Source organism: Sparus aurata, chromosome 11 (genome assembly GCF_900880675.1).
Source record: "Sparus aurata chromosome 11, fSpaAur1.1, whole genome shotgun sequence".
Lineage (NCBI taxonomy): Eukaryota > Metazoa > Chordata > Actinopteri > Spariformes > Sparidae > Sparus > Sparus aurata.
Window position 1 is genome coordinate 8,056,484 of NC_044197.1, and position 12,152 is coordinate 8,068,635.

Below are 12,152 nucleotides of genomic sequence, written 5' to 3' on the forward strand. Positions count from 1 at the left end.
TACCCGTTTACATGGACAATATTTTTTTTTAGGATTCTTTCCTGACCAATAAGCTTTCAGACATCTCTGAGTCTGAGAGTGGAACAGAGATCTACACACATCTGACTTTGTTGCAGTACAGAGTTTTATTTTGTCTCTTATCTTTATCACAACATAAATGTACATGTCGTCTTATAAGATTTAGTGTTTTAAATCATCAGGGTTGCAATGTAATTTCAGATGTTTTGGTGTTTAAATCAAAATGCAAACACTGTAATTAGTCCCATGTCCGTATTCATTATATTTGCGATACTGTTACTTTATATTTTTCTGGTGGTTGCAAAATACATTTGTTTTTCCATTTCATAAATCATTATTACTGAGCCATAGTTTTTCTTATTTCACTTAAATAATTTATGACTCATGTCTTAACAAACAAGCATACATTAACATATATAACACTAAAAATACATTAAAATGTATAGAGGGAGTCCACATATATTTTACAATACAGATCTCGAATATATTTGCTCAAAGAATATATCACAAAATATAATAAATGAAAATTGTGCTAATACATTAATAATATACACTATAAATATAAAGATATCTATAAAAAATATCTATAATTTAAAGTATTTTACATATAGTACAACATTTTTACCATATGCAGTATGAATAAATACAAAATGTGCATATTTAAATACATATAACGTTTAATATATAATATTATATATTCAATAGTACACTGCAAGTACATTATCCAATACATATTTCAATACATATGACTGACCCAGAGGTGAAAACATTTTCATTGCCCTGTTTTAAAGCTGGGGTAAGTAAGTTTTGTTATATTTGTAGAACATTTCTTAAAGCTGCAGTACGCATTGTCGTCGTTTATGCCAACTTCCTGTCAGTTTTGCAGTTAGCGAGCGCCTCCATATTTTCTACGTCGCCACAGTTGCAAGAGTCTTCCTCTCCTTTTCGCGGCAGCTCTCTTTGACTCTTTCTCTATTCAAGTGTTTTTTTCAACTCCTGTAGTATAAACCGTCACTGGATGCGCTGGAATTGACTGTCCCTGTTCCACCGTTACTATTGCTACTAGCACACCAGTCACAGAGAAAGTGCAGAGTAAATTTTGCAACGCTAACATACTAACTTTGATGGTGGTGAGTGCTAACAATAGCCATGCAACTCTTCTAGACTTTACACATTTTACTGGACAAATAAATAAATTGGACAAGATATGTAAACATCAGATATTCAAGATTTTTCTTTTAGCATTTGTTAATTTGCACCACGAACCCTACGAGGCCTCTAGACACCAATTCAGTTACTGTAGATGTCAACATCATGGTTATCATCCACAAAAGAGGAGTTCAACTGACAAGATGAAATTGTCTGACAAGCACCACTTGGCGTTGGACTGTATGGCGGTGATTCTCACACACACCGGACACCAGGCTATTCAGTTCCACTGTTGCCTACACCACTCCAGTCACATTGTATAGTTAAACATTCATGCCCCCAGTTTGCCTCACATTACAGTCGTCCCTCCATTCTGCACACACAGTCGTCCGTAGTTTGAGGAGAAAATAATCTAATATGTGTCACCGAATTCGCTCTGTGTGAAGCTTTATGGAGAGAAATAATCTCCATTATGCTCTTTATCCTTGTCGGCCCTGAGGCGAAATGCATTGAAACAAGCTAGGCCGCTGCCTCTAAACGTCTACAAAGCAACAAGACCAACGGCATCTGCATCCCCCCTCGACCCCTCCCGGTCCTCTCGAAACACACACAGGCATCTTAGAAACTTTGCACAGAGTGATGATTGTTGGCTTTTTATTTCTTTCTCTGCCGATCCCCTTCCTCATTCTCTTACTTTATAGGTCTTGGTCCGGGACTTCCTGTAGCTTCGTGGAGGTTTGACCTGAGAACAACAATATTAGATAAATTGTGCTTATGCCTTGTTTTGAACCTTGTTTTTCGGATAGAACTGTTCTATGTCTTACAATATCTCCTGCGAGTGTGTGTGTGTGTGTGTGTGTTCGCTCTGGTTCGTGTGCTTGTCTGTAGGGGTGCATGTGAGCAAACAAAACCGATGTAGTAGTCATGTGCTTTCTGACTTGTGGCCGTAGCCTGAGGATGACACCCTCCCATTCATGTGACTGGTGACAGCGGGCCGTGCTGGTGCCCTTTAGGAGCCTCAGGGATCAAGTGGGCAAGACACACTCTTTTTATATGCCAGACTGAGATGGAAATAAACTCTGCACAGTCACGTAACTCCCTCCTTCTCCCAAACCTCAATCTGTCAAATGTTGTGCTTCTTTGCAATTAAAGTCGGAGTGTAAAAACAGAACTTAACGCCTAAATTAAGCCAAATTTTCACACATTTATTTTTAGACTTATCTCTCACATTCTGCTCCCATTGATGTTTTTGTCAAACTGAGAGTTTCCCATAAAATAGCTCTGACATACTACGTGTGACGACTATTTAGCAAGTGGCGAGGACATGCAGGCAGCCTCGTTAACGACTATCAAAACGATAGAACAAATGCGGACGTGGAAAAATGAACTTTTACAATCCGAGATCAAACCAAAGAAAGAAAATAAAACTAAATTTACCCCAAAGATAGACTGCAAATGAATAAACAAAGATTCACCCCCCATTCTTAAACACAATGTCCCCACTTACCCGACCTCATTCATATTTGTCTGGTTTTTTTTAACTTTCTTTTTTTGGAGTTGGTGCCTGAAGTTATTTTTCACCAGTATAAAAATGTGAAGAGGACTCTGAAATGAATTATTGTATGGAAGCTGATGAAGGAAACGAGGCAAGAGAGCTTTCAAAAAAAAAACTCAGCGTTTGTTTTGAGTTCTTTCTTTTCTTTTTTTCTTCTTTGCAGCGTGTTTCTGTATTTGATTTCCGGTCGTTCTTGTTGTTTTACTTCGCTTGCTTCTCTATACGCCTGTCTTTTGTTTAGAGCCCTCAGTGTTCCCGTTGTAAAAAGAGCCTCTGATTTCACCAACATACCTGAACATCACAACACGGACCACCATTCAGCCGCACACGTGGAGCAGAACCTCTGAAATGGGAGATTGGCATGTTGTTCATTCCTCCGTCACAGCTCCTGAACTATCAACAGATCTGATTTGACTTTCTTTGTGTGTCATGTTCGTCCATATCAACACCGATAGGAGATGAGAGCTGTGGTTACGTACAGAGAAAGCAGCCGAAGCCCAAAGCGATCATAATGTTTGGGCTACGGTGGAGAAGCCTGTGAAATTGCTCAAAGCTTTATTGAGAAGCCAATGAATAAGCTTTATAACATTATTCAGGCTTATTTGAGAATGAGGAGAGAATAGAAATACATCCAATTTAAGAGCGCTGAATATAAATATAGTCAAACTCACTTCAAACAGATCTGAAGTGTAATTCTCTGTTGTTGATGTATTTGGACTAATCAAAGACATTTTTTTAGATTCACAAATTATATTTTCCTTTTCTTATTGTACAACTTCGAAGAAGAATATTTAAATCACAAGGAAATACTTGGTGCAAAGGAACAAGTACAGGGAATACAGGGGTATAACTTGATTGAAATGTATATTATATAATGTATTTTTAATCTCTTGCTTAGTACCAAACCTGATCATCATCATCATCTTCTTCTTCTTCTTCTTCTGCTTTGTCTTCTTCTTCTTCTTCTTCTTTTTCTTCTTCCCTTGGGTTAGGGTTAAGTATTTCAATTGCCTACCCTAAATAGTTACACTATTGTTGACTGTAGTCAAGATTATTGCTTGAGGAGGAACTTGAAATTATATCACTGACCACAGCATCTGTAAAACTGCTTATTCAATGTTTAAAAGGAAGAAATTAATTCACTTCTTTCACACAACCACTGTTATTCCCAGCCTGACTGGTGAAACCGCTGTGGATAATTACTGCAGATGAGATTTCTTAACCATATCAACCAGAGCAAAATCTGCTCCTCGTAGCCTATTAAAGGTGTTATTGATAACTAAATGTGGCACAACCACCGACATCACAACAGCGCTGTTGTTTCGATTCATCTGCCCCCCTCAAGTGGCTGCCATTTTTGTTTCACTAACTTGGTCATACTGAAAAACTCAGCCACAAGCTGGCAACTACCAAGACTGTTGTCTGCTGATGAAACACAGATACCACGTGAGAGCGACAGCTTTACCCTTCTGACTCGCAAGATGTGTTAGAAGCTCGAACCAACTGTCAGAATTCTTACACAGAGACAAACAAAACAATTGTTTTTATTTTTTTATAACTTGTAGTATTGATCCACAGTCATAATAATGTTTTTAAAGGGGAACTTAGAAGTGTTTATGAAACAGTTGTGGCTCAGCTGGTGATTATAAATGACCTGGAACAGCAAACGAGACCGCCAGCAAAAGACTGCCATTATTTTTGTTGTTATTAATGCCTGTGCTCGGGTCCGATGACATATATCACATGTAAATACATCAACTCATTGTGATCCATCCTCTCTGTCACTCACTTCCAAAACAAATGCACGTGGCACGCCCTAGCAAAGATCTTGACAACGGCAGGCGATGATGTTGTACCACTTCTGTCAAAAATGGGCCTCTAGAATCAACAAAATACTGAAAGTTCCTGGTCGTAACTTTAAGTAAAAGAGCTCAAACAAGCTCCATAGATCTATAATTTTTAAAGAGCTGGTCGTCTACATGAACACGTTATCAATATCACCTTTAAATAGTTGCTACAATGGAGTACAGGGGTGTAATATTACTGTATTAGTTTATAAAATATGTTAAGTTGTTAACCCTTTATTACTCAACATCTTGTCTACTTCTCTTGTTGACTGTAATTCTAAATTGTTACCCATTAATATCCAACAAAGCTTGCGGAGGAACTGAAAGAACGCACGTGGGATATAACTACTACCCTTTTCTGTAAGTATATGTATAAAAAAAACTCTTGTCCAAATACAGCACCTGTCAAACTACTTATTTAAAGGGGTGCTATGTAGTTTTGGGGAAGTTTTTATATTTACAATGTTGATAAGGTAATAAGACAGATAGAAAGGTGGCAGGGTCCGCCACATATAACCAAAGTAAAACAGAATTAAATTGTGTTGTCCTTGACGGTTGAAACTTTTCTTTTTCTTTTGCCCGAAGCTCTTGCACTGGTGCTTTAAACACCAACTCCCAAGGTAGTCCGGCTAACTGCATGGCTAACTGGGCTAACAGGCTAGCAGTAGCGACAGTCACGAAAGGAGATACAGAGCACAGTGACCTCAGTTAGCAGCTGCTCTGGTGAGATGCTGCCGCTATTTGTTGGGAGTATGAATTCAACACAATTCTTACATATTGCACCATCAACTATGAATAATATAATAAGTAGGACAATAGGACGGCATTCATTTTGACTAAGAGATGAAGTGGCTCCGCAGAGGTTACAACAGTACCTATGTTGTTACACTTTGTGTTCATTGTCTATGTCAATATTGGTTTAAGGAGACGAGGCCTGCGGGGAAACCAGCCGGAGCATGTTTGAAAGAAAAACAAAAGGAATTACAGGGTTGTCTTATTTTGATTCATCTCTGAGGAAACTTTGCTGAGTAAAATATCACACAAGCGTCGGCGGTGTAAATAATCCCGTGACCATAAAAATGTCACTTCCCTCAAAGCTGCAATTTCCAGTCGTATCTCTATCGTAAATGTGTCTGAGGACTTGCCACAAACAGCCGTCCCTCTCTGGGAAACAGGATTCTTAATGTCTACAGTGTGACTCTGCACTGACAGCTGGGCTCCCCGCTGTGCAAGGCGGGTGTAGACATTATTATACTTCCTCTATTGTGACTCTCAGAGGTTCACTGCAGTCTGTTATTATCATGTTGATAGGTTTATGGGTCATGACAAACAAACCATTATATGTGCAAGAGATTGCAGCGAGTTCATGTGATATGTATAAAATTGAAGGAAGTGCTAAGTTGACACTTCATGCGGCAGCGCGACACAAGTGATAAGTGCTCGTTTTTCATTCAGGACTCGCTCGCTCTGACACTGTGGTCCTGGGAACCACCGGGGGGCCAGTGAGGGTCTCAACAGCAAAACATTAGCAATGATTCACCAGCATTGCATTTGTGTGATGTAGTTTGTGTAAATATGTCACTGTTTTTCTCACACCTCCATTTTTTAAAGTCAGGCACTTTAGTTTTAATTTGAGCTTGTAAAGCATTTTGACTTCTACTTGCCATTGCAATAATTCTCCCATGAATCATTGATATCAATGTTGTCCATAGCAACATAACACAGAGACAGAGATCTGGTTTTGATCATGAGTTCAGATGATAAAATATTAAATATTAAAGGGATATTCTGGCGTAACTTTAATCCATGATCTAACACACCGTGACACCGAGTAAGATCCCCCCCTCAAGAGATCAAGTTTTCCGACCGCTAGCTTATGTAGTTTTAGCAACCTCAGAAAAGACCGCACGATAACAACACACTGCAGTCTATGCCTCCACCAAGAAACCGCCATCAAAAAGCCGCTCATAGCCACAAATGATGCTCAGAACAGCACCAAACTTCAGCAACAGTACAAATAGGGTCCCAGCACATAGTTCGAGGCATTAAACATCTGTTAGCTTTGCAGATAGCTTTACAACTCACCACTCTCCTGCAGCAGCTTGCTCGTTGTGGGGAAGCCCTGACGAGTCGATTACCGAGTGCAGTTAGAAATGCTCAATTCCGTTCTTTTTCCTGTCAGCTCTTGATAATAACTGTTATAAACTGGCAGGCAAGACACATATAAACTTTGATTGCATTTCCATGGAGTAATAATCAGACAGTTTCATCCTTGCACTCGGTAATCGAATTATCAGGGCTTCCCCACAACGAGCACGCTGCTGCAGGAGAGTGGTGAGTTGTGTCGTTTTTTCAATAGAAATCCGGCAAAGCTAGCAGATGTTTGTTGCCTCGAACTATGTGCTGGGACCCTATTTGTACTGTTGCTGAAGTTTGGGGCTGTTCTGAGTATTATTTGTGGCTATGAGTGGCTTTTTGATGGCGGTTTCTTGGTTGGAGGAATAGACTGCAGTGTGTTGTTATTGTGCGGTCTTTTCTGAGGTTGGTAAAACTACATAAGCTAGCGGTCGGTAACTTGATCTCTCGAGGGGGGCTCTTAGTCAGTGTCACGGTGTGTTAGACCATGGATTAAATTTACGCGGGAATATCCCTTTAACTGTTTGATATGAACCGTTTTATATATGTAGTTAAGCTTATATCTTCCATTTAACTGATCAGATATGTTCATCAAGCCCCAGCTGTGCATTATGTTTAGGCATTTACATTTTGAAGGATGCGATGGAGTCCAGGGTAGGCAGGCAGTAACCGTCAGAATGGTTAATCATGACGTGATTTTTCAGATATTGCGCAGAGGGACACAACAAACACAGGCTTCAAAGGCTTGACAAAGAAAAGCCCTCCCAGACTTCTAATGAAAAACAGGATTTAAAGGGGGCAGAGATGTGACGGGAAAGCGAAGTATTAACCATAACCACAGCTTTGTGGTTTGACACGCAAAACAATCAATTAATCCCACATTTAGCTCGTACAAAGAGGGGCCTCATTCACAAACTTTGTAAAAATTTGTTGCCGCAATACGCCCCATGGAGTCAGTAGAAAGGAGAGAGGCAGACGCAACAAGCAGGAACGTTGAAATCGTAAATGTAAAATCATATTATCAAAGCAGTTGAGCGACAGAAGTTCTGAAGATTCAATGATAAAAGCACATTCCTGTACTGGGTCGCTGGTGTTGATTAGAAAACTTGTGATATTTGAATTTATTAACATTTTTGATAAAGAAGGCCGACCCACGACCCCTCCCAGACGGTCTGGTCCAGGCTTAAAATAAACCGGGCTGGGCTTTAAATACAAGAAATTAGGGGAAGTGGTTTCGATAAGAGGAACATCGTTAACATTTTAATAGAGGAAGTGACAGATGAAATGTGGAGTGCCAGAGCAATGGAATGCACCGGCTGCTTATGTTTCTAGGTAATCTGGATCAAGACGAACTCGAGCACCTTCATAACAAATCACAGTTCTTAACAAAACCACCATCGATATCCCCGAGCACGACAAAGAGGTGGAAAAAGTCGGCTTCCGTGGGCTCAGATTTCCGAGCAGAGGTATCATTAGTGTTGACATGCACCTTTATTTTCATGATTGGCAGCGGGAGTGAAGCCAAGACTCTGGGTGTCTCCAGGAAGGTAACGTCTAACCACAGGAAAGAAGTACTTATGTCTAATTAATGAATCTCCAACCGTCTCCTGCTGAGTAGGAGGGGTGAGAGGAGGCAGAGCGGATGGTCACGCAGAGAGCTGCTTTGATTTGATGTGTCTGACTAAAAGATCAGTCAGACTGAAGATTTCAGTCAACAGCTACTGAAAGCAGAACTATAAAAGTCTGAATCCGTGCTGCTAAACTTTATAGTTATTTTCAACATGCTAAATGTTCAAATTAGCACTAAACACATAGCACAGCTGAGGCCAAAAAGTGGTGAAGATCAGATCGGTTATGAAATTATGACCTTCAATTGAATATAGGCGATCACCGTAGTTAGCACAATGCATCCTGCAGGAGACACCAAGCATGTACCAAAGCAGAAATGTGAACTTCATTCCACCAATTGACAAGCTGCTTTTCATGTGGTAGGATTGCTTAATATCATGAGTTCCTCCCAGTTGTCTCAGCTTTCATCGACCCTGCAAACTTCATCGAAGTTCAGCGATGCATACATGTTGATCTCTGTAGCCGAGCTTACTAGCCCACAAGCTCGCAGTGCATTTTGCGTATTCAACAATCAGAGTTTAAAATAAGACTCCATATGTAGCTCTTGGAAAAAGTGACAGCAAAATGTTCCCCTCGCAAATGAAAAGCACTAATAAAAAGAAATATATATTACTTGGTTATGACACATCATTAGTTTATCATTGTGCTCGAAGTTGTAGGAGCAAAACTGCCATCAATCAATATTGGTTCTGTAGTTTTTTTCAAACCATGGAACTTGAAATGTTGCGTTTTACTGTAGATGCTCTGTTTGGTTTAGTTTCAGGGTCAAAAATCACCTGGTTAGGGTTAGGAGAGGATCTTGGATGACTTAAAAATATCTGATTTTGTCGCCATAAACAGTCTGGAAAATGTTCCAACGTCATGAACGACTGTAAAACTACTCGGTTATGTTGGTTGAAATGATCTCGAACAGAGGTCTATGTAAAGTGAACATAATATGATACACATTTTCTAAGATGCACAACTTTAACGTACACATGCAGAACCACAGAAGGGACACATTTTACTCTGGCAGCTGAGCTGGTTGTAGCATCGACCATTATCCTGTGACTGTTTCAGAAACAGTTACATACGCTCACTTTAATAAAACCTATTGACCTTATAGTGTCTCAGCTGTTATATGCTTCCCAACACATTTCTATGATTGATTTCTAGTTCGAGCCCTTTCTGATTGTTTCAACTGCGGCCAAGATTCCATCAGGTCTTGAAGGAAAACTCATTAATATTTTTGTGTTTTTCTTTATAGCCAATATCGTCTTTTGTTTGTACTCCCAGGCAAAACTCCCACCATACTCCACCCAGACTCAGCGTCAGTTTCTTTATTTATTTCATCAGCATTGTGTGCAACAAATTCATTCGACTTCCATTTCTTTGTTTTTCATGTCTGTGTGTGTGTCAGGGCTTTTTCTCTATTACTGAATGCCAAAGTGTCCTTTTGTCAACCAGGATGTGCCCGTTCCCTAACACGACACTTCCATGCTTTATTTTTGCACTAAAGTTGAACTACAGGCACTTCTGCAGCCACGGTGCCCCCAAAGTGACCTTTCAGTCGGCCCAAAGGCCCTGCTGATTGTCTAAATGCCACTCTGTGGCGACCTTTGGCAAAAATGAAACTCTAATCCTGCCAAATCCTGTGAAAAAAAGATATGCTGCTTTTCTTTTGTCAGCACTTTTTTCTTCACACCATATCTGGATCAGAAAAGGAAACACAGTGTTTAACGCGTTTTTTTTTTTTTGGCTTGACAGACAGGAGGGGATTTCAATAGCCTGATTTGATTCGTTCAATTCAAAATGATTCTTACGTAGTTTTCAAAATCTGATAAAGTAAAAGTTATGTTTGCATCAATATCCATAAGGCTTGTAAATGAGCTGGCTCGCTTGCTCAAAGATTTTCGTTTGATTTCCTCATGATTGTAATTTTATACCTTTAGTTTGCAAAGTTTGGAGGACAGTTGTGTTATGTGATGAATCATTATTCAGCGTCTTCTACAGGTGCAGATGACAAACTAGTAAGGCTTCTGAAAAGCCTAGTGAGGTCTGTCTACCTTGGACTTGAAGCTGGCTTACTGACACTACAGGTCAACAGCCTACGAGTTAACCAGCTGCAGCTAATTCTCTATAAAGTCCCACATTCATGGAGGACTGCCAACATCCAAGACAAGGTGTCAGTCTCAGTGCAGAATTACCGTTTATGGAGAAACTTATCAGTTGCCCTGTTGCTATTTCTTCACAGGTCTCTTCTCTGGCACCTTAGCTTTGGGATTCAGTCCTAAACTACTCTCCTTGTTCATCCTTAACAGATCAGAGGGTCCCTACTTTCTAATCCACAGGCGCTTGACATCTTGACGAAGTCCTGTTCTTCCTTGCAAGTTAATTGAAGACTATGTTCACACGCACGGTGCTTAGGCCCAGGCTGAGGGAGCTGTTAGCCAAGGGCTGAGCATAGCCCTTGGCTAAGCATGTGCAGTGTGAAAAGCCCTTATTCAGACTGTTTAATTTTGAACAGAGATTATGGGAACTAATATTACCCTTACAAAGGATACACACATCCATTTATGCAGCCACTTGGGGGTTTGGGTGAGAAAAGAGGACAGAACAGCACCAGAAGTCTGAGGGTGGGCACGAATCAAAGGGGCACTATTACAAGACTTCAATTGTGAAGAAGCTGCAGGCATGTGATTTACATGGAAGAGTTTAGTTAGCCAGGGGTCTGAATCTAGATGTTTTCCTCCCCCCTTTTTCCCCCCAATTCTTTGCCCTTTTCAAAAACATGGCATGTAGGCTACATAGCGTGCATCTGCATCCCTTTAGAAACTACCCAGATGTAATATAGAAAGGAATGATGGGAGGAGCCTCTGTGTCCGCCAACACCTTTGAGCTGGATTGTAAACTGTGCTAGAACGCAGTGATTACAGACAACAGATCATTACATATCCACTGGCGTCCTAAAGTTGGCTTCTTCCGGGTGCTGACTGTGGTGAAAACAGTTGGGACAAATCAACCCTGGTTGAGATGGATTTAAGCAGACTTCTGTGCAAATTCAGAAATAAAAGGGGGACTGGGTTCATGAAAAGCACAAGAAGATTGAGGAAAGAAAAATCACAGAAACACTCGACTAGACTTGAAAGTTTAAAAGGTAACGAGCAAGTCCTTGAATTCTTTTTCGTAAAATAAGAAATGGATATACATGGTCCATTGAAAGGGCTTGAATTCATATACAGTGCAAGAATGAAACACAAAGGGTAAGTTCACCCAAAAATTTAAATTCAGTCATTATACTCAGCCACAAAAAATGTCTAGAGCTTCACAGCGAAACAGTGTTGCAGCGTTCTCCTAAACAACTGAAGTAGATAGAGACTTATTTCAAGACGTAAAAATCGATGGCTCCATTGGAGTGATTCAAATCTGTGGAAGCCCACAACCCTAAATTAATTTGAAAGATGGTATTTACAACTTTTTTCTAAGCCGAAGTCTTGAAACTGTAACTGCTGAGCTATAAGTGTTAGCGTGCATCCCGTCTGAAGTGGATGCAGGAGCTCAGCCCTGCGTTAAAATCAGTTGTGGGGCTTGTGGACACAGCAGGGTGAGCTGCATGGAGCTATTTTACATATTTTTTAAGTCCCCATCTACTTCAGTTGTTTTGCTGCGAAGCTGCAGAAATGTTTTGTGGGTTACAAAACTTCTGCTGACTTTCCGTCGGCATGAGGGGTGAGTACACACTGACTGGATTTTAATCTTTGGGTTAACAGGCTTTGTTCTGCTGTCGGCACAAGTCTCATATCTCTGTTTTATCGTGTCGGTGGGCTTCCGTAAAGCCT